Here is a 24,026-nt window from a genome sequence, read left to right on the forward strand (position 1 = left end):
TACAAACTTGACATCGATCATGTCATTTAATCATCACAGTTCTATTAAGTAGCTATTCTTTTTTTTCTTCTTTAAGGTTTTATTTATTTATTTGAGAGAGAGAGCGCGCGCACTGGGGGGGGGAGGGGCAGAGGGAGAAGCAGACTTCCCGTTGAGCAGGGAGCCTGATGCAGATCCCAGGACCCTGGGATCATGACTTGAGCTGAAGGCAGACGCTTAACCCACTGAGCCACCCAGGAGCCCTCGATATTCTTTTTAATTGCAACATTGCCGATGAGAAAAAGAAGGCCTAAAGCGGTTACATGCAAGAAGTCTCCCAATTATTAAGTGGAGGCGTCACATTCAGGCAGAAAACTGCTGAGCTCCTGATCTTTCTTCAGCCCTCCCCACCCCCTGCTGCTGTGTCGGTCCCCCGCCTGCACCATCGCTAGGTGCAGGGTTTGCTCACGGTGTCCAGCTCCCGTTCTAGTGGCGTCATGACTGTGTAACGCTGTAGTACCTTCGTGATTATGATTCAGATCTTACATTAATGTATGAGTGGCGTGTAGAACATGCGATGAGCAACATGATAGGATTGAAAAACACAGAAACGAGCATAAACCAAGAAGCCCAAGAGCTGAGGGTGAGCCTTGCCCGGTATCAGTAAGTTTGATGACGTGGGCCCACTTTAACCTCTCTGGGCCTCGGTTTCTTCATTGGCAGTGTTTCTGAGTTGTACGAGATGACAGCCTGCTATCATCTGGAGACAGTGCACCCCAACGTAGGAAAAGTTAGCAGAAACTGCTTCCTAAAGCTGTCAGGTGACGGACAATGAGATGGATGCCAAAGGTTAATGGTCGAGCAACATGGATTTATTACTTTCAAGTTCACTCATTTTATTTCTGCCTAGTGCAGTTAAAAGAATTATACAAAATATGTACAAAAATAAGTTTGAACAGGGCTCAAGAATTTGGAGTGAAAAAGCAAAAGTCATATCTGTCCCCAACCCCAGTCCCACTGCCCAGACATTACTACTACTGAGTTTTCTCCTTTCAGAAATTGGCTATTCATATACAACTATGCAATACGTCTGTGATGCAAATTTGGAAAGAATCTGCTAGTTTCTTTAAATTATCTTATTTGCAAAAACAATATATGACTACAGGCACCTTATTAAAAAATCTTCAAACAAAACCTGTTTTTAAAAAAAGCACAAGACTAGGGGCACCTGCGTGGCTTAGTGGGTTGAGCACTCGACTCTTGATTTCAGCTCAGGTCCTGTGCTGGGATCCAGCCCTGCCTTGGGCTAGGCGCTTGGTGCAGAGTCTGCTTGAGATTCTCTCCCTTGCCCCCTCCCTCTCCCTCTGCCCCTTTCCCCTGCTCATGTGCACACACAGTCTCTCACTCTCTCTCTCTCTCAAATAAGTAAATAAAATCTTTTAAAAAGCACAAGACCTTAAATTCATGCATGTTAAATTTTATTCCCTTCCACTGAAAAATGAGTAAGGCACTGTGCTGGAGAACACATTAAAAATTGTGAAAATATAACTGTCAACATTATGGAAACATCAAAGTATTAAAATAAGCTTCTGTTTTCTCTTAGATCCTTTTAAAAAATGACAACAAAAGTCATCGAAGGCGATTCTTGCTTAAAAGTACTTTCATATGATGAAAATTTGAGGTCGAGCATATTTCTCCATTTCCCCTCCAAATGAGTTTAGACTGTTAGGAAGTGTTATGTTTTGAAAAACCTCTGAAGAGGGCGTCTAGTATCTTTCCTTTTTGTTTGTTTTTCATATAGTTGGTGGGATTTTGCTATATAATTATATGACTCTTTTGCTTCCCCATCGAATTAAAAATAAACACGTGTTAGGGGAAATTAGCTGCAGTATGCCGTCCTTTCTATTGTTCCTCTACGTGTAGTTACAGGTCAGTAACTCTTCTTATAAAGCTGTATGATTTGGGGCCATGTAATTTCGACTCCATTCTAAATGTGACAGACAAAATGCGTGGTGTTGTGGAAGCTTGTTGGTGCCTTAGAGCCATGGGGGTCCTCTCTTCCTGGGCTCTGCTTGGCATTGTTAATGATTTCATTAATTTTCCCATCAGGGGATCATAGCTTAGTGAGGGAAGCTGAATCCATATCAGGTGTCCAAACAAATGAGAGCCAGTGGAAGGTGTTTTCAATACTGTCTGTCTGAGAAAAGGCCTAATGGCTTCTCTGCTGGAGCTGCCCCCAGTACAGGGCCCAGGTGCAGCCCAGGTGTGCTTCCCAGGCTCTGGCACTAGAAACACCTGGAGGGCTTCTTCAAACGCACATGGCTGGACCCCACCGCTAGAGTTTTTCTGATGCAGTAGGTCCAGGGTGAGACCCAAGACTTCGCACGTTTCCGGGTGATGGTGCCGCTCTTGTCTGAGGTGCACACGTTGGCTTAGGACCTTCAGAAGCCACAGCAAGAGAAGAAAGGGTGTTGGGTTGGGCAGAATTTGTATACTGGCTTTGGCTACTGAGTATGCACAGCCCCCTCTGAATTTCAGCTCCCGAAGGCAAGGAGAGCTATCTCATGCTCCAATGTGTGGAACGTATATATTCATTGTCGTTGTTCACTGGTGTGATGGACTTTGAAGCAATCAATACAAAATGATGTCCACATGTACTTTGAATTATAAGTCTGTCTTCTATTATTGTTTTGTTTTTCAGATTTTTAAAAAGACTAGTATGATTAGTTATAGCCTGCCCCTTTAACCACTTTCCACATTTCACTTTTAAAATGAAATCATCCTTCTTGCATTTAACTAATGGAAAGTTGTTCAACTTGCCAAGCAAGGTTCCACTGCTCCTGAAACAGATTTTCCAAAGAACTGGAAACTCTATGCAGCTTTTATACAAGAAGCAGAATAGAAATGCTCAAATTTATGTTACTTGGATACATATTTTCCACCATTTGATATTTAAGTAATATCCATCACATTGTATCTGAAGACATTCACTTGACTGTAAGATGAGCTGTTGCATTCCGGATTTCTTTTTCATCAGGCTTTTAACCCCCTCAAGTACTATTTAAATTTATTTTGTGTACAACCAGCTAAAATCATTGATATCATCAGCTGACATTAATGAGTGATCATCACATATCCACAATTGGTAAGAGATTTATGGGTCAGATCCCATGTAATTATCACAACAACCCCATGAGGAAGAGAGTTACCACGTTCTCTGTTTTACAGATGCTTAAACTGAGAATGAAGGATTAAGTAACTTGCTCAAGATCCAAGTGGCTAGTAAGGGGCAGGACAGGAACTCGGAGCAGGGTAATTCCGAAGCGTAGGTGCTTTCCCACTATGCTATCACTCTTATTAAAACACACTTTTTGAAGAGCTTTCTACGCTTGGCATCATTAAATATTGGTTTTGCCTGCAAGAGCATTTGGTCTAAATTAGTTAACCCTATTGAGCAGATAGTAAAGCCATAAGAGCCGGTCAAGCACTGAAAAAAAAATTGAATAGTAATAGGCCAATATTTACTCTGCACAGAAAAGAAGTTTTGTGAAAGGAAAGTCATGTTTATGTGTGTTAAGGAGAAGGGTATGGCATTTCTCCTTCCCTTAAAATTAGGGTGGATCTCAGGGAAGAATGTTTTAGAAGCTCCTTAATGTTGAAGCGTGAGGTCTTGGTAAAAATAGGTTGAAAGGGCTCATTGGTTATGGGATTTATTCTCACAGAAGAGTTTGTTTTGGGAGTTGAGTGAATTTTCCAGAGGGGATAGGTTCCAGCACTGCCCGGGAGAACTTTCTGTGATGATGGAAATGTACAGCAGGGTCCCCACCAGCCACATGTGGCCCGTGAGTGCTTGAAATGTGGCTAGTGCAGCTGAGGAACTGATTTTTTGGTTGTATTGAATTTTAGTTCATTGTAGTGTAAGTAGCCATGTGTGGCTAGTGACTATCATTATCGTACAGCATAGGAACAGTAGAAGGCAATAGAAAGCTTAAGTAGTGGGAGGCAGAGATGGAGACTGACGTGTGTGGACTTGAACTTGGGTGTAGAAAGAAGTCCTTGTCAGCCCTCTGGAAGGACACTCGCACAGCAATAAGAGGAAGCTAAGAGACGAATGGAGGCGTAGGATTTCAAACATGAGATGTCCAAGACAGACACAAGACTCTGAATACAGGGAGGAAGGAGAAAGGAGCAAAGCGAGGGGTCCGTGGTAGGAATGTGGCGGGGTTTGGCACCTGACTGATTGTGGGTGGCGGTCCAGTGGAGGGTGGAGGTTGGCAGCTGCTTCAAGGTTTGCGGCCTGGTGATAGGAAAACAGCTTCTCTTTGCAATGTCTAATTTGTGTTGGCATAGGAACGTGTAGCTTGAGATGCCTTATAGACAGTGTGTATCCTGAGGCGGTATCAGAGAAGCAGGTGTAGGTGGATAAATAGATTTAACATTTGCATAGAGATAATATGTAATCCATGCGTGCAGAAAATATTCGGAGTTATATGCTTTAAAAAATAGTAGTTAAGTCAGTGTGCGTGGAGTCGGGAGAGCAAGACAAAGTGTGGTCAGAAATAAAGTTGGAGAGGTAGCCTTGTAAGTTATGGGGCTACCAGGGGCCATCCAGTCCTTATATAACTTTGGACTGTATTCTAAGTACGATGGGAGGCCTTTGGAAAGTTTGAGAAGGAGAATGAGCTTTATTGGACTTTGTAAATGACCACCCTGAATGGGGTCCAGAGGACAGACGTTAGTAAAAGAGTAAGAGGAGCAGTTGGGAGGTCAGTTGGGTTACTGCAGTATTCCAGGGGAGGGGTACTGATGGCTTAAACCGGCATAGTCGTGGTGAATATGGAGACAAGCGGTTGGATTCCAGAGATGGATTTTCAAAGCAGAGTCAACAGAATTTGTTGTTGGATGAGACGTGTGGTGAGAGAGAGAGAGAGAGAGAGAGAGAGAGAGAGAGGAGTCAGGGATGATTCTCAGCTTTGCCTTAAACAGTTGAGTGGTGTCCTTTGTTGCAATGGAGAACTCTGAAGAAGTACTAGGTTTACAACTAAAATCAAGAATTCCGTTTGGATGTATTAAGCTAGAGATGCCTATTAGACATCCTAGTGGGGCTGTCAAGGAAGCAGTTGAACATGTGATCTTGGAATTGTCTCATGATTTGATGAGTTATGATTTGTTAAGGTCTTTGGGGGAGGGAAGGAGCCAGAAGAGAAAGAGAAGTGAGTGACAAGAGGATTCAAGGGTGGGACAGAGATTTTAGGAAACGGGAAGTTATAGGATCCTGTTTTGGAATGGAGGTGCTGACCCAGGGGAGGAGCATGCCATTCTGGTTACGGTGTTGTTGAAACAGACCAGGTGTTTTTTGAAGAGACTGGTATGGCGTGGTGGCAATCACTGGGCGAAAGCCCACACTGGGAGGCTTCGGGATGTTCTCAAAGAAGGGAGAAGGCAGGGAAAGCAAGAGTCGACAACAGATTTAGGAGGGTTCCAACAGAGCACCTGGGTAGGAGTCAAGCTACGGCATGACTTGTCATGGTATAAGTCAGTTGTTGCCTGCTCCTTGTGCACGAAGGCATTTTTAAGCTATTTAATCAAATTTTTATGCCTCGGGGTTGAATAACAGAGTGGGAAGTGTTGACTTAAATTGTTTTTTCAAGCAAGCATAAATGTCAGAATTTAGGAGAATTGTATGCTGAAAAAAGAGTGGTTTATTTTAGAAGAGGGAACTTTTTTCTAGTTTTTCGCATTTGCCTATAAGTATTTGTCACACATAATCATCTTGCCTGCTTTTATAAATGTAGGATTTCCATTTACATGGAAATGTGTACTTCATATTTTTTCCCATTAAAATGGCCAAGTGTTGAAATATTCGGTATTCTAGTTTATTCTTGTCTCTAGTCTATTTAGGCTTTTTACCATGAGAATGTTTGCTATTCAAAAAAGCAGGATTTTCTATTATGGTTACTGACTTATAATGTACCGAAAGGGCAATGGAAGGGGTTATTGAGAACTCTTACTTAGGGAATGGTTATTCCAGAGAGAAGTGTCTTGTCTTTCCACTTAACCACGTCCCTCCTCCTCCACTGATTCTCACCTGACAAAGTCGACAGAAGAGACGTGAATGCAAGTAAATTAAGTCCAACAGACTCCCAACTTTTATCAGATCCAAGACTTGGAATAGAGGGTTTACATATTGTTTATAAAGAAATCTTTACATTACATATTGATTCACTAGTCCATCCTGTGTCTGAACCTGTATAAGTACTTAATAGTTGCTTGAAGAGATAAAATTAGAATTCCTCCCACGAGCCCTGTTTCTAGGCAGGGAACCCCATGTCATTGGCTTCTGCTTTTTCCCTTCGTGCGTTTGTTGGCATGGGCCCGTCGTCAGAGGTCTGGGGGCACTAATCGGCAGTGACTCAGTCTTGTCCCCCTTTGTCTCATTATAGCAGCTCCTGCGACTGGATTACACTTATGTCTTGTGGGTTGGCAGTAGGGAAGAGGACTTCCTTCCGACACTCGTGCTCAAGCAGCTGTTTCTCCTTCTCCAAAAACACCAATTTCCCCAGCCCCCAGCTGGCTCCTCCCTGCTAGAAGCCCAAATCTACCAAAGTCACGGCTAGACCACGTTCTCCCTGTGACAGTGCAAGTGACTCCAGTGCCTTTTCCTCCCCCCAAGCTTTTCCGAACACAAGCTTCTATCCTCTTTGTCAAGAGCTTATTTTGTCATCTTGTTTCCCTTCCCTATAAATAATCCATTTTTCCCCCACCACACTCCCAGGACAGAGGCGTGCCCTGTATCATATGCTTGCACTGAGCATTCTTTCAGTGTTTTTTACTTGCTTGACCTTTTGGTTCTTTTCTTTCATCCCTCTTAGGATCTCCAAACTGAGGTCACGGAAGGTCAGAGTCAAAAACGAGATTGACGGAGTGCTTGTCTGCAGAAAACTGGGCACCATACTTTGGGGATATGCACAGAAATCTTGCCTCGTCTGCAGTGACCCTCGCCACACATTTGCTTCACTATTTTTGTTTCATGGTCTAGAGGCCCTGGTGATAGGAAGGAACTATAAATAAGAACAACACTGAGAGTGATAGGATGAGCTCAGATGATCCTTAACTTTTTGGCCTTTCCGTTGGTTTAGAATTCCTCAAGGCCTATTACAGTGACTTATTTCACTTGACTGGGAATACCAGGGGTTTGGAGCTCCTTAAGTCACTTACGGAAAGGACTCGTGGTGAGGGTGTCCGTGCACTTGCCGCTTGTTGAAATACCGTTTCTTCTGATGCTCAAAGTAAAGAGGGGGTGAAGTGGGCACTAACTTAATGCTATTTTACAGACACACTTCGTTGCCCTTAAGGAGTTCCCCATTACCGGAGTCGTAATGTAAAATGACTGAGTTCTCTCCTTCTCTTTTGTTGGGTACGTTCAGTTGTCACTTCACAGCTCTTCTTCATGGGACGCGAGCCTGTGCTGTCTAAGGATGAAAGAGTGCCTTGCCCCTCGTGCCTGGTGTGTTAGAATTGAAACATATTAAAGAGTTAATTCTTAAAAAAAAAAAAAAACAAAACAAAACCACACTTCTTAGTAGACAGACACTACCCACAAAGAGATTTTGAGAACAGGCTCTTCTGAGCGATGACCGTGATATGTCGTCAGGCAGATACCTTATTCTGAGATTTCCATGCTATGAATCTTGACGGAGTCTGCTTTCATAAGGTGTACTGGAAGTGTCTGCGGCCGTACGGTTATATTCTAAAGCGGTAATATGGTCACCATAGAGTAATCCGGCTTCATCTTTATGTGACCCTGAACGCATCCCGAGTGTGGAAGGGCCGTTGATTGTTCTCGTAAACAGAGTCCCAGGCTTTTATATAGACATCCAGGGAAATGTAGGTGCCACCGTAGCCGCCGTAGCCCTTGCCTGCCCGCCGGAGTGATCCCAGTCACCTTCCAGAACACGTTTCCTTACGGCTGGTCCATCTCGGTCCTCTGTGCTTCCCTTCCCCTTGTGAGGGCTTAGAAGAGACATGACACTCAAGAGTTAAGAGTTGATCCACAAGGTCACACCACACGTCGTAGTGAGAAAACCAGAAATTTGCACACCCACCCTCTATCTTAATTCCTGGCCTGCGCGATACCTCTTAGGATCTCGGCCCAGCTCCTAGGATGGTCTGGAATTCCTGGGTCAGTCGGCCGGAGAGAACTGTGGCAGTTAGACCTCCCTCTGCATGTTTCCTGGCCATATAGTAGAAATCGTGAAAGAATGAAGTGGTCAGATCCCTAACCTTTCCATTTCTTTGCTTGATAAATGAATAACAGTGATCTAAAAGTGAAAGAATGTGGCTAACCAGTGTCATTTGGGATCTTCTAAAGTAGTACGGAAACTCTGCATTCTTCAGACCAACGTGCGGCTCGCCAGCACATTCCTCTCCCATGAGGTGGAGGAACACTGGTGGCGGGGCTGGGATTTGTAGGGCTGGGGCGGGGAGCTGCTGTTTAAAAATACATTTAATTATATTCCTTCTCGGCAGTAATATTGATACCATTTTTAGCCCATTACAAATACTGTGATTTTCATTTAAATCACGTCCTTTATCTTATTGACCTAGTTTTTATTTTGTAATCAAAATGTTCTATTTCTGGATCGCTTAGCCCAGAATTTTTTTTTTTAAAGGTTAGGGACCTTTTGTGGAGTTTAGTGTTTTTTTTTCCCTTTCTCTGTCATATCTGCGGACAGACGGGCTGCCTCTGTTTTCACTGTATTACGGAAAATGGTCCTATATTGTTCTCTAGAAGAGTGAGGCTTTTCTCTAATTTGGCAGGATGCCGTGGGACCTCACATCTGGTGACATTTTTGGTGAGTGGATGGTGGAAGAGCTAGGAAATTCTATTTCTATCCAAAATGAGCCATAGAAGTCTGATTCTTTCTTCCCCTTCTTTCTCTGTTCCTCGTCACTTTTCCTGTTTTCAGCTTTCTCTATTCAAAGGATCACACTTATTTTAAGCCCTGCCTTTTCTGTGATTCTTCCCCTCTTTTCTTTCTTTCTGTCTTTTTTTAAAGATTTTATTTATTTATTTATTTATTTGAGGGGGGGGGCACAAGCAGAGGGAGTGGCAGGCAGAGGGAGAAGCAGGCTCGCTGCTGAGCAGGGAGCCCAATGTGGGGCTCTGATCCCAGGACCCTAGGGATCATGACCTGAGCCACCCAGGTGCCCCCCCTTATTTTTTTTTTTTTATTGCTCTTTTCCTTACCTCCTCTTTCCTGCTGTCAGCAATGTAGGCCCACTTCATTTCTTTGCTCTGGCTGGAAGTTCGCTCTGGGGAGACCCCCCTAGAGACGTCCCTGGAAACGCTCCACATTTCCTTTCCATATTATTTCTCAGTGTCCTTCTTGATACAGGAAGGTACCTTGCTCTTCCCTCCAGACACAAATAGAACCAGAGAATGTGAGGATCGAGAGTGACCAGACATCTTCTTTGGCAAGTGAGGAAGGAGAAGGGCAGAGAATGATTTCTCCTAAAATTCAGGGGCAATTTAATGGCAGAGCCAAGTCAACGACCCCATCTCCTGTTTTGGGGTTCTCCTCTTATCCCCTTTAGCCAGAAAGTCATATAGTTGTGGTGCCTGGCTCCTTTTAGCACTCATTTCTCTCAATCACCATCAGCCTTCTCAAATATTTTTCTATGTAAATGTGTGTTCAGGGAACTGAGTCTTTCTTGTGTTACTTTCTTGTGAAAAGAAGACGCAGGGGATGGGGTGCAGTCACAGGAGTCCCTTCCTGAGTTGTTAGGGATTTTCTCAGGAATGGTATTTTGCTCCAGGTCATTTCTGTTGCTGTATTCATTCCTAAGAACCCTTAGATGACTATGACATATAATATTCGAGCTTGAACTCCTTCCTGCCTCACTGGAGTCTCTCTGTTAATCAGGAAACCACATTTAAAGCTGCGTCCTGAACTCTGCCCAGCATGTCAGCTTGGCCAGGAAGGATAGGGAATTCCTACTGGTAGCAGCCACTGGGGACCGAGGGAGTTACTAGAGGTCAGAGAGGAGCTTAGCAAGGAAGACCTTGGCAGTGCAGGGTACTTTTCAGCCACTGGGATTGTCTCTTTGTTTTCTGAGTTCCCCCCGTGGTTGAGGTTGGACAAAATCCAGGCTATCAGCCCCCTGGGTCAGTGACCCTACGCTTTGGAATTTTATGATCTAACAATTTTTTTAACTGAGGAGGCTTAACATAGGGTTGTTAGCTTTTATCTTGAGAAGTAAGGATGTTAAAAACAGCAAGAGCAAAATTGTCATATAATGTTACAGTCCTTTCATGAAAGAAAAGATATTTTAACACCAGAAGTAGGAAGAATATAATCTCAGAATAAAGGACAGTCCTCGGGCACCTGGGTGGCTCAGTGGATTAAGTGTCTGCCTTTGGCTCAGGTCCTGCAGGGTCCTGGGATCGAGTCCTGCATCCGCTCCCTGCTCAGCAGGGAGTCTGCTTCTCCCTCTGCCTCTGCCCCCTCCCCCTGCTTGTGCTGTCTCTCTCTCTCTCTCTCTCTCAGATAAATAAAATCTTAAAAAAAAAAAAAGAATAAAGGACAGCCTCTATACCACACACATATAGCTTCCGGAAAAACCCCTATTATATTGCCCAGATTTATCTTAGCCACAGGCCACCGTGAATTTTGTCGCAGAAGCAGTGCTGGTCTGTGATACGTGGGAACCACAGCCTTCACCCTGGGGCTGGGAAGCCCCAGCCCGGCTCTCCAGGGAGAGCACCGAAGGATGCATGAAGGACACAGCACAGCTAGCCTGTCAGTGTCTATCCGTAAATGACATTTGTTTTTATTCCCTCTTAGAGAAGTGAATGAGGCTAGATGACCATTTCAGTTTGGACTTCAAGGGACACTGCTCTTGTTGGGCTTGTTTTCATTGTACGCTGGGTCTGATCTTTAGCTGTATAGATTCTCAGCATCATTTCCTCAGTTACCTCATGTATGGTCAGGAAAGACTTGCCTTTCCCAAGTTCGCAGGAGGCTAACCCATACCTAAAAATGCAGGTCGTTGTTCTGCAAATAGAAGGTACGCTTTTTCAGGGACCACATCAATCGATTGGTCTGCCCAACTCCCATGTCCTCCCCACCGTGCGGGAGAGGTGGGATGGATGCTGGGGCGGCAATCATCGTGTTCACTTTCCTTGGAAAACCCGGAATCAAAGCGGTAGGAATTTATTCACCGAGTGTATTCCAGCAAGCGTAAGGTAGAACCCATTTCATTTCACTGGCACTGTTCTCTCTTTGGACATTCCCCTTCACTGAAAGACAATAAAGTGTAATGCTTAAGAGCAGAGGCCCTGGAGCCAGAATGGTCAGGTGTGAATCCAGGCATTGTCTCCTACTAGGTGTGTGATATTAGGCAATTTATTTGACCTCCTTGTGCCTTTTCTTTTTAAGATTTATTGATTTATTTGAGAGAGAGAGAGAGAGAGAGAGCGCGTGAGCACTCATGTTAGACCCCCCCCCCCGACGTGGGGGAGGAGCAGAGGGAGAGGGAGAGAGAGAAAGAATCTTTGAGCAGATTCCCTACTGAGCATGGAGCCCAACGAGAGCTCCATCCCAGGACCCCGAGATCATGACCTGAGCCAAAATCAAGAGCTGGCTGCTTAACAGACTGAGTCACCCAAGTGTCCCTGACCTCTTTGTGCTTTAATGTTGTCTTCTGTAAAATGGAGATATATGATACAATTTGCCGCATGGGTTTGTTTTGATAAGGAAAGGAGTTGAGACTTGTAAAGTGCTTAGAGTGTCAGCACGTAATCTAAATGGTCAAAAATATTTATTTATTGAGGAAGCTAGTGTTGTGGTGGACGTGGGAAAATGAGTAAAAATCAGATGGGCATGATTATAGATTCTAGAGGATTAAATTCATATCCTTCCCTTTCCTTCCTATAGAATGCAGCTCTCCAATAATCTCTGGGGTCGGTTTTTACCCTTCATTGTTTTGGTAGATTTTTGTATCCCATGACTCTGTCGAGACTGTTTTCCACTGATCGCATCTTTGGTTGGCTATTCTCTGTTGACATATGGAGAGATACTTCGAAGCTGTCAAAGGCTTTTCTCCCCAAGGTGCTCCTTTGGAGAAGCTTCTGTTCCTGGTGCAGTGGACACCCTTAGGAACTGTCTTCCCTAGGTCACCCCTTCCTGGCTTTTCCCCCTTGAGCTTGGACTTGCCTTATGTGGTGGTATTAGGAGAAGCCCCCTAACTCATGATAAGTCACGCATGAACCTGACTGCTGAGAGACTAAGAGATGCTGAGATATTTGCAGATCTCCTCTGATATAAGTAGCAAGAATTATAGTAGAGCTGATTCTGGGACTAGCTTTTTATGCGCTTTCTCCTGTTTTGCCAAGCGCACAGGACAAGGTGACAGATAATGTGATTTTTTTTGCCATTTCTCCATTCCCTGAAGAAACCTAACATCTATTCTCCAGTAGAATTCAGTGCCAGATTGACGGGTATTTAGGGTGCCTTTATAGGAATGCATGCGTTCCATCTACTCTCACATGCGTGTCTTATACCTGTAGTATGAGCGTTTTTCGATTTCCTCACTAAAATTACAGTGACATATATCGGCCATTAAAATACTTTATTATAAAATATTCCAGGTACCTTGGCCACTGAAACAAATTAGTCCACCCACCACCTATCTGCGGTGAAATGAGAAACTGGAACGGATAATTAGCTAAAACTTTCCTTCGGTAAGTCACAATCATGATGTTCTTGTAGGAAGATTTTCCTCGCTGCTCTGGTGCATTCTCGCCCCGGTAGGTGCGGCTCTCCCCGCCCAGCTCCTTTCTCACTTTCCAAGGCAGCCAGAATTAACTGTGTGATTGGGCTGCCGGTCTTGCTTGCTCACTGCCAGTCGACAGGTCAGAGAGATGCCAGGTTTTTGGAGGGGAAGAGGAGAGGTCAGCTGGAAGCTCGGTCTCTAGCTTCGTAGTCAAGGTTTTTGTGCCGAGAGTGTTGCAACCTTGCTGTCAAAGTTGTGCCGGGTTCTCTGCTAAGGCATAGGCACTGTCCGTCCTCCGTGGTGGGACAGTCGCGTCAGATGACCACCAGCTCCTTCCTATGGGCCAGCTGCAGCGGGAGGACAGTCAGCCTTGCAGAGTAAGTGACAATTTCAGGAAACTTCATATGAGGGTGGTTGAAATTAGCCAATGAAGAGCCAGGCTCCTTTCCACCTATCTCTTGGAGGTGAGAATGTCCTCTTTGGGTTCTGCTTTGCAATTCTGTAGATCGGGCTAGTCTAAAGATTGTACGGTGAGGAGATCCCACTCATCCCAGGAGCTGAGGCTCTGCAGAGTGAAGATTCCTGTAACAGTGCAGTTCAACTTTGGGTTCTGGGACCTTGGGGTCTAGAATATTCTTTAATATTGTTTAACATGACGTAGATGTAAGAGGTGCTTAAAGGGAAGGTGTAGTTATTTAGTTCTCCAATTAATTATAAATGTTAACCTGGGGCCACAGAGCTCCCAGACCTCCCCATGGGAGCTCAGTGACCCCCTCATGTTCCAGATCTAGGCTGTATTCTCCTGCAAGGTCTCAGGCAGCCAGAGTTTCATCCTCCTTCTCTGAGCAAATGACTGCCAAATTCCATCTCTAGGTGGCCCCCTCCTGACATTCCTGAAAGCTTGTTTGACATCCTGCTCTGGGTAGGTAGCCCACTGGCCCTACCCCAGTCAACCCCCCTCCCCCACCAACAAGAGGCTCTTCCTCATCCAGCCATTGCCTGCGGCCAGATCTCTCCACGCCATTTGTGATATTTCCACTGTGGTATCCACTTGGCCTCCAAGTGAGGTTCATTCCATCTTGCCAGTGTTCCCCCAAGCTGCTTTACCCTCTTCCCATTGTAATGTCCTTACTTTTCACTCATGGTTTCCACTCTCGCATCTTCTAAGATTACATTCATTAGAAGAGAAGTCAGATTGAGGAATTAGGCACCCCGTGGCTGGCTACATTTTACATGCTGTGCAGGAGCAGAACTGGGGCCAGGCTGGTGCTTAGAAGAGGATGACACTGGACAAGTCACTTGGCTTCTTGGAGGTCCCGCTTATGCACCTGTAAATTGTGGCTGCCTCGTTCACAGGCTGCTTGTGAGGCCTTGATGTCATAATCAGGCAAGGGAATAAATCAAACTGGGCAACCTGGTATTCAGTATCTCTGGCTCTCTGTGTTATAAAGAGGAGATTACAGTTCCACATTGCTATGGCTGTTTGGGGGTCCCGTACATGACCAGGAACATGGAGAACGCTAACGTTTGTTCAGATGCTGGAGTCACCCAGCTCCCTCGGGCTGTGCCCAGCTGCTCAAGGGCTGGGGGGATCAGTATCTCCACAGGCCTGTGAGGCATTTGAGATGTGTTTTGGTCAGGAACTCAGTCTCACAGTTCCTGAGAGACTTGCCATCTTCCCTGGGCTTTCCATTCTTATCAGGGCTATTAACAAAATTTTTTGTGGGGGGGATTTTTTGGTGGTGGCATTTGGTTCTTTTGTGTCCTTTCCTTTATCTGGACCATGAATAATCAACTGATGGATCCCTATCCCTGTTCTCATTCTTCAGCAGACATTTCCTGGGGATGCTCCACTTGGTGCTTTAGGGAAAGAAAATGGGTGGGAGCTAGTGGTCGCGAGGTAGAGCCCAGCACCTGAAAACAAACAAACAGTCACAGAGCCCGACTGTCCGAGTGCTGGTTGACTCTGGACTCTGAAAATTTCCTTTGGAAACTACCTGTGCTGTGTCACTACCTGGGACTACGCTCGAGACAACCTCAGCTCCTTGCAGAACAACACACCGGGACAGGGTTTAGGGTGGCCTAGTGTCATCACCGGGGGGGGGGTGTGCTTGGAGCGGGAAGGGGAAGTAGAGAAGTGAGCCAGGCCCGTTCTAGAGTCTCTTGTCAGTCTCCCTCCCCTGGTGCCAGGGTTTGGCCAGTCTAATTTCCCAGCTTTCACTGTATCTAAACTCTTCTTTGGATGGTGCCGTGCTGTTCTCAAATCACCTTCCTTCCTTTTATCTTTGTAAGAACATAGGATGTCGATATTGTTTTTATTTTCTTCATGATTCATGGAGGGAACCAAGAGTCCTTTGAGAAACTGGATAACTTGCTCTGGAAAGTGATAGGCTGGGGACATAAACCCAGGCAGTTGTCACACTGTCGTCTACTTCTCTCTCGGGACATTTGCCCCAGCACAAGTTTTGCCACAGGTGTCTTCTGTTTGCAAAGACCAGGAGGAACTTCCTTCTGTGGCTGAGGCGTGTTCCTAGAGAGTTTGTGGGAGCCGGAGCCCAGGGGCCCGTCAGTCCCCCAGGACTGCAGCGGCACTGCCCAGGAGGATAGCAGCTCGGCGACGTGAGGGGACACCTTGATCTGCCAGTGATGAAGAATATGCCAGTCACCGTGACTGTCAAGCAAGGTTGTCATAACGATACCACACAAGGGTAGCATTTGAAGTGCTTCATAGATAGAGAAGCGTGATTCTCTTTTGGTCTATTGCATTTTTATACCCAGGACAAGGGTCTACGTTTACTTGCCTTGACTTATGAGAGTAAAATAATATAGAATAAACATTTTACATACCTATACTTCAGACATATAAAATAGAGTCTATAGATTCCTTGTCATTTTATTCCTGAAGAGTTCAAAGCCCTGCCCCTGGTGTGTCTAGCATATTCTAAGTCTGTAATTGGTTCGTCAGGTAGTTGGGACAGAGTGCTGATTGGCAGATAAAAGCGAACCACTGAGGACGACCCTTGGGGAATCTAGCCCAGAGTTTCCTGTTCTGTGAAGATAGCTTCCATCCCAGTCAAGACCAGCAGTTGGATCATCTGTCTATTCGTAAACCTCGTTAGCGAATCTGTTAGCGTGGGTCGTGGATTCAGTCCTTGTGCACGCAAGTTAGCTACATACTCTTCCACGGCCACGGGTCGCTCGCAAGGACTCCACCAGCTGTTTGCACATGTCTGCTCTTGGTTGGGAGAAGGTCGGTGGGAGAGTGAGTCTGACGCATGCCAGTCTGTGCCCACTAATGGAAAAATATATTCTGGTGGTGTGAGGCATCTCTGTTCTGTCCGAGGACAGTCCCTTACACTGACAGCTGTGTACTAGGTGCCGAATGCGATTTATCCTCTCAGAGAGCAGAATTAGCAGCGGAGCAGGCTAGCTAACAAGAGTAAATGATTGAATGCAGTGCTTTCTTCACTATCTGGGAAGAGTTGGAGGGATTGAGATCAGCAGCTGCCGTTCTTACAAAGAAAAGCCAAGAGCGAGGGGTTGGGCGCCTGAGCAGGGGGTCATTTAGGAGCGGCCCTCAGGCACACTGACACTCAGGGGCTTTTGCTGTAGCCACACATGGCAGTTCTCGCCCTGGGGTTCTTGAAGCATGCCTGTGACCAGAGTTTTCATCGCTAAGGTCTAGATGGAAAAATCAAGCAGAGTAAAGTTAGGTGATCTATTCAGCCCAGAAAGATCATGGCAAATTGAAATAACACCTGTGGGTACTTTGCTCCATTGAGTTAGAGACTTGACGGGTGCAGGTGGAGGTGGACGGGTGGAGCACAGTAGTAGCTGAGATTGAGGCTCTGCTCTTTCTTGAGTTTCTTACAAAAGGGTATGTGATTATTGAACATATTGATGGAGACCCCTGCTAGATGGGACGCTTATTGACTGCCTATGTCCTCACCAGGGAGTGTCCTTGAAGCCACTCTTCAGCTCTCTCTGCACAGGGTGTGGAGCTGCTGACGGCCTTGTGGGTCTCCACAGCCCACGCCACCCCTGAGCCGTCCTGGCACCAAAGGGGATGCCCTGGGACGGGCTGCCAGAATTTCCTGTACTGCTAGGGCTGTAATCCAAAGGTCACAGGCTCTGTAGACGCACTGCCTTTGTTGCTCAGTGGAAGGCCCAGACCACGGGGGTCCGAGTTAATTGATCGCACTGGGGAGACTACTCCATTGAAGTTGGACGTAGCAGGATGAAGGAGAAGTGACTAAACTGATTAAGAATGGGCTTAACTGAAGAGCTAAGCTGCGTCAAATCTTTCGTGGAAGTAGGCAGGATGTAAATGATAAATCATAAATAAATAAAATGCAGGAGCTAAATAAAGGCCCTTTAAATCTACCCTCCGTCACAGCGGCAGGTGTTGCGAAGTGGCGACGAAGTGGAATTGGCCCGTGTGGATGACCATGGGCGGGCCTCCTTGACCCTGAGACTGGGTTCAGCTTCAGATACTTTTCATCCGCACTATGTTTATCCAAACCCTGGATAGCAGCCAGGGTGAGTAAAATGATGGACTTGGGTCTGAAGTAACGAACCAAGGCGACTAGGCCGATTTCTCGATCCACCTGGAATTTTAGGGATTAAAGTTTTTAGTCAAATTATCTGAAGAGTGTGAACCTCCACGCCTCATGAAGTGCCGTCAGATAAGGGCACACACACACACACACACACACACGCCAGAGACATGTGTATGTTCTCTTAGAGACATACATACACACGTGTATATAACTAAAAGGAGGAATATAAGAATATATAGTATATAGACGTATATATATACTTTAAAGTATTTAAAATATGTATTATATAAAATACGTACTTTATATGTAATATAAATATGTAATAACACTTTACATATAAATAAAAAATAATATAAATATGTGATATATATGTTTACATAATATATACTATGTTATATATGAATATAAATGTCAAATATATATAGTTTTTTAATATATATTCTAAAGCATATATGCTTATATAACACGTATTTTTATATACTTATATATATTCTGCCTTTTTAGTTTTTCTCTGTTTGGCCAAAAGCATGACCACTTTTTCTTTCTGTTCGGTTTACAGCAGTGTTACTGCATCTGATGAGGAAGTTTATCCAATAGTATGTAAGATAAAAATTGAGCACACAGAATAACCCTTCAAGGCCTTAGAAAGGCATCAGGTTAGAGACCAACCTATGGTTTCTCCTTAGGGCCAACCTGGTCAGCTTCTTTCCTCTCCAGCATGAGAATAGCTCATTAGCTGTTCTGTTGGTTGAGTCTCAACTGAGATTCGGAGAAGCTCACTAGGTCCACTCCCAGCCAGGCCGTGTCCTGGTGCCCCAGCCTGCAGGCCAGAGGCCTGTGTGCCCTGCGGGTGGCGGGCGAGGCAGCTGCTCTCTGGTGGCCCCTCCCACTTCCCTGATCAGGGCAATCAGGAGACAACTGAGACTTGTTTGTTCCCAAACCTGTTTACACCAGTTGTACTTTTTCCATTTAGGACATGTAACTAAATGTTATGTAAACACACGATACATGAATGTGAAAAGGAGAGATGTTTCTCTGAAGCTGCACCGGTGTCTTGGAAAGACTTGTCAAGGATGAACAGAAATTGTGGGCAAATTAAGTATAAACAAGATAACTTTAAAGGATTGTGGGGAACGTCATAAAAATCTAGGCAGATTCCACAGTCAGATTGCGTTTCAGCTGTCTTTGAATTTTTTACCTTCTTCAAAAAAACTGGAACCTGAAAATCATAACAGATTTCTGGTTTATACAGGAAACTGGGACTTCCAGAGAGGGGCCCATCTTCAAAGACAAGGCATTGCTCCTGTACCAGATTTGTGACTGAGCGTACACTCGTGTCTTCCAACGTCTGTGAATATAGTACTCACTTTGGCAGCACATATTTTTTTTTTCAAGATTTATTTATTTATTTATTTGTTTGTTTATTTATTTATTTATTTATTTATTTATTTATTTATGTGACAGAGAGACAGCCAGCGAGGGAGGGAACACCAGCAGGGGGAGTGGGAGGGGAGGAAGCAGGCTCCCAGCGGAAGAGCCCGATGTGGGGCTCGATCCCAGATCACCGGGATCACGCCCTGAGCCGAAGGCGGACGCTTAACGACTGAGCTACCCAGGCGCCCCTGGCAGCACATATTCTAAAACTGGAATGATACAGAGAAGGTTAGCACGGCCCCTGCACAAGGATGACACATAAGTTCTGTGAATATCTATAATAAGTATCAATGAATATATCTATAGTTAGATAGAATGAGAGTATCAGTTTTATGATTCCGTGCTTTGACTAGTTTTTTTAGACTGAGTGTCAACCCAGTCATGTATTGAGAGTCTCTTCTGCAGCTGTGGCATGTTGTGTAAAATACACATGTCCACTGAGCATGTCAAGATGCTTATACTCTGCAGGTTACAAGAGAACTGAGCCAGGCTGGGGAGAGAGCAGACAGACACACAACTCCCTTATCACGCTCATCAAGGTCCCATGTAACTGGGGGACCCTGTGGGCAGACCTGTCTGCGCAAGCTCTCTGACTGCGTTCACTTTCTTTCTCCCACCCTCTCTCTCCCACCTCCTCTCTTTTCCTCTCTACCTCTCTCTCCTCTCTCCCTAACCAATGTAGTTTAGTTCAAAGAACTCTGATATAAATGAGGGAGAGAGCATTTGGATTTGAACAACAGTATATTTCAAAGTACTTGTTTCTTTTTTTTTTTAAATTTTAATGTTTTTTTATTATATTATGTTAGTCACCATACAGTACATCCCTGGTTTCTGATGTAAAGTTCGATGATTCATTACTACTTGTTTCTTTTTAAAAAAAAGAAAAAGATTTTATTTATCTATTTATTTAAGAGAGAGAGTGAGAGAGCAAGCAAAAGCGGGGGGAGAGGCAGAGGGAGAAGGAGAAGCAGACTCCCCACTGAGCAGGGAGCCTGACGCGGGGCTCGATCCCAGGACCCTGAGATCATGACCTGAGCTGAAGGCTTAACCTGCTGAACCACCCAGGCGCCTCTCAAAGTACTTATTTCAAGAAAGGTAGTCTTTGGCTTAAAAAAGGTTTGAAATATCTGTTTATTCATGTGAACCCAATACACACACACACACACACACACACACACACACGGAAGGAGAGGGAATTCCTTTAAATAATGAGATAAAGAGCTCCGATTTATTCAATGACTTCCATTACATAGTTCAGGAATATACCTATTTCTCATGAAGTGAGATCAGGGTATAATAAAAGAAATCTTATTTTAGGTGTCCTAAAATCCAATGTGTTTTAGGTCATTTTCTATCCTCTCTGGTCTAAAAACATTTTACAAAGACCTTCCTCTGTCTCTGTGCTCTGTCTAGACTCTGTATCAGAGCACAAACGACCGCAGGGAAAATGTGAGAACGCCTGTAGATGCCGGACGTGCTAACAGAGGTACCCAAAAGCCCTCGGGAAGAATAATATTTTACCATGAGGTGGCTGTTGTCTCTCACAACAACAGCCGTATGAATGTGCTTTAATTTATGCTAACCTGGAATGCTTAAAATCATAAAACAGGTATGATTATTAGCTTCCTATTCATCCAGGGAATGCAGATCCCAAAGATAAGTATGCCGGAACATGAACTTCGTGGGAAAGCATGCATCTACCTACCTCCAACAAATAAGAGACCGTCCTTCATTTCAGTAATAGCTCTTCGGGGTTTAATTTTGATAGATTGTGAGGTATTTTATTCTAGCACATAAACCAGATGCTTCTCTCAAGTTAATGGGGAACAACTGATGGCTGCCAGATTAACTAGGAAAGAAATGTTTCTCTCTGCAGTTCTGGACAATAATGCAACTTAATGGCATTTCACCTGGGTGGACTTTTAAGATGGATGCATTTGTCTTTTGCCTCTCAGGGCATGGGTCCAAATTTGGAGCAGATGGTGGAAAAGATGGATGGCCACAGAGATCTCCAGGTGAAATTGGTTGGATTTCCGCAATCCTCATTAATTCCTGGTTGACCGTCATCCATCTCCATCAGTCTGACCCTCCATAATGAATTCTGATTTCTGAGGGTTTTCTGGGTCTAGAATAACCAAAATGTGCTTGACTAAAACCTGAACAGATTGAAAGAAGCACTCGCCTGCTATTTCAGGCTTTTGGAAGAAAGGGGCTGTCTCAACCTGAAATCTTATTGTTCTTACTTTGAGCAATGGTAGATATTCTTTCCTGGTAATGGGACACAACCGGGCAGGGTATGAACTCAAAAGCTCAGGGAGTGAGTTTAAGAGAGAAATTTCTTCCGCTGTTGTTCAGGTAAAGGAGAGATCTTTGGGCTCTTAGATGAAGTCTGATGAGAGACTCGCCACCCATCAGTAAGCAAGGCTGACAGGGGTCACTCCAGGAAGTGTATGTGGAACGAGGTATAAAGAGATCAGGTGATTGTGGGAAAACCCCAGAAGATTGTCCAGGCCATGGAGGTAAAGAGGGGACCCCCAAGATCAAGGGGAGGAGGGACCCATGGGAAGTACTAGGAATAGCAACGCTTTGTGGATTTAATTAAAACAACGCCTATGTGAGCTTCTTGATCCACGGCCTTGTATTCTCATTCACGTCCACATTAGGGTAGGCTTATTGACATAATTGGTTTTGCTCATACTCAAGACTCGCCTGCTAACCAATTTGTATTACTGTTATTTTTTATTGCAATTGTCTTAGCCCCCATTCTGAGCCAGATGCCTTCAGTTTATAAACATTGTCAAAGACACTTAACTAAGAGGACAGATGATCCCCATGTAGGATGAGAAGTTATGTGTGACTCTGACAGGGTGAGCACTAGCCCTGTGGTTGCCATAGACCTGCAGACACACATGTATCCGCACATGTTGAAGGAAGGGGACATACCAGCAAACAAAATCTGGCACATCACAGGTGCCTTAGACCGTAGAAGAAAATGCCCAGGAGATGCGCACTTAGTTTTAAGAAAAGCTAAATAAGTGTGACACTTTCGATGGGCCTTTTCTTCGCTTGAGCAGAATGACAATATTTTACTAGTCAACCAAGACATAAATCAAGATTTAAACCAACTTCTCACCTTTCATGCAAAGCCTAACCTCAGTAGTTATTAAAAATAAATGGGATTTAAATAGCTGTAGAAGCACCTATTTTATTTCCAATTTCACGCTCTTGTATTTTGCACTGTGGTTTTAGATCTGTTTGTGAAGGACGACTGGGGCAAAAACAGCCCTGAGAGACAGCTGGGAAGGGAACAGGCTTTCAAGTCCATGACAAAGTCCCAGGCTCTGGGTTCAGCTGTTACCAACTCACCATGTTGGTACAACTCACCAACTCAGCCCAATTTCCTCACCTTGAAAATGGGGACAGTTATGCATACTGTCTTTTTCTGGGATGCAGTGGTATCTGTGATTGGCACTCTTGGGGGTTTTAGTCTGAGAGTCTGAGGGTGTATCTCTCCTCTCTTCCTCAGGGACCACGAGTGTAGGTCAGGGATCCAGGTCCAGGGAGGGCATTGACTTTAATTTCTCCCTGGTCTACACAGCAGTTACAGTATCCACTAACCCACGGTCATTCTGATTAGAGAGTCAAGGAGAGGTGCACGCCATTCCCCCACATCCTGACATTCTCCTGGATTACCCGCTCTCTCTCTGTCATATTCTCCCTGCTCACAGGGCTGGTGACCTGGGCGAAGTCTCCACGGGCCCCCTCCTTTTGTTGTCACCTGCTATGTGTTTCACCAATAACTGACTTCCAGGTGAATAGGAATTCTTGTTCACAACTGTTCTCACGTGCGTTATTTTGCTTTCTCGAGAACGTTTACTAAGTTCTTACCATGTGCAGGCAGCGTGCTTACACTTTGCTGTCATCCTCTTGTTAACTTGAGAGAACTGTGGAGAAGAGAGGGGACGGGAGTCCCCTAGACCAGGCAGCTGTCGCATGGGGGAGCCTCCCTCCCGAGCGTCTGAGTCTTCAAGGCTGCCTTGTGCAGTTGTCTTCCAACTGTTCGCTCTCCACCTGGTCCGTCCTGCAGGCCACCGCCAGGCGTGTCCCCCATACCGCCGTCCTGGTGTGATTTCCTCCTCATAACCTGCCCCTCGTATGCACACCAGCCCTCCAAAAGTTGAGCGCGCCTCTCTTCCCTCCTGCTTTCCCCAGACCAGTTCGCAGCTGCCGCCAAAATGTGCCGTTAACTAGTTCCCAAATACTCTTGTGCCCCCGCACATCATCCTGCCTCCCCTCAGTTCCATCTCCGAGCCACCCTTCAAGGCCATGCGTAAATCCGGAGCCCATGAAGCCTTCCGTGACTGGCTCGGCTAGAGACGCTTTCTGTCCCCTCTGAGTTGTGGTATTGATGGTATCATCACTCAGAAGGCATGGTGTGTGGGGCCTGGCTGGGTACTATTTTTGCTTTCTGTTGTCAAGATCCCTAGAAGGATCTTGGGCTGACAGGTGAGGAAGCCACAAAGAAGTTAGTGATGGTGCTGGGGCCGGAGCCCCATCCCCAAGTCTCACACTGGTGATCTTTTTCTACTATAGCTTTTTACCTTCCGTCCTTCCTTGGAGGACAAGGACTCTACCCTGTCTATATTCGAAGTTTACAGAGCATCCTGTGTAGAGTCTTGTATCTAGGAGATATTCAGTAAGTATTTTTTGAAAGAAAGCAAAGGGAAGAAGATATGAAGGAAAAAAAAAATAGTGATAGCTAACCCTTATATGGCCCTTTTGTTTTAACTTAATCCCCTTTCTAGTTTACTCCCTTTAAGTCCCTAGAGGGTGCCTGGATGGCTTGGTAGGCTAAGCGTCTGACTCTTCATCTCAGCGCAGGTCTTGATCTGAGGGTCGTGAGTTCAAGTCCTATGCTGGGCTCCACACTGGGCCTGGAGCTTATTAAAAAAAAAAAAAACCCCTATGAAATAGGTCCTATTATTCTCAGTCCTATTTTATAGGTGAGAAGCCCGAGGCAAGAAAGGCTACGTGACTTACCCAAGGTCACAGAGCTGGGAAGTGAGTGTCACGACTTGAGCCGAAGGAGTCTAACTCCTGAGCCTGTGCTCTTCTTCCACCGTGTTCTGTGGCAGGGTCATGAAGGATGGACAGACAGGGAGGGATACAGAAAGAAGGATGAGCCCCAGATCAGTGCCCAGGACAACAGGGCAGAGGACATTTAGATTAGGCTGCTAGGCTTTGTCTTCCTTTAAGTTCCATTGAGAAGGAACACCA

General features: G+C 45.1%; 1 protein-coding gene and 1 non-coding gene across 3 annotated transcripts in view; both read left to right on the forward strand.

The window, feature by feature from the left end:
• The window catches only part of SAMD4A (sterile alpha motif domain containing 4A), a 205,152-nt gene that overhangs the window by 64,510 nt on the left and 116,616 nt on the right, over positions 1 to 24,026 (forward strand). The gene's annotated exons all lie outside the window — the stretch shown is intronic.
• On the forward strand, positions 18,932 to 19,036 carry LOC121105292. The gene has a single exon (XR_005837761.1). It is a non-coding gene; the product is annotated as a U6 spliceosomal RNA (small nuclear RNA).

This window comes from Ursus maritimus, unplaced genomic scaffold (genome assembly GCF_017311325.1).
Source record: "Ursus maritimus isolate PB19 unplaced genomic scaffold, ASM1731132v1 scaffold_25, whole genome shotgun sequence".
Lineage (NCBI taxonomy): Eukaryota > Metazoa > Chordata > Mammalia > Carnivora > Ursidae > Ursus > Ursus maritimus.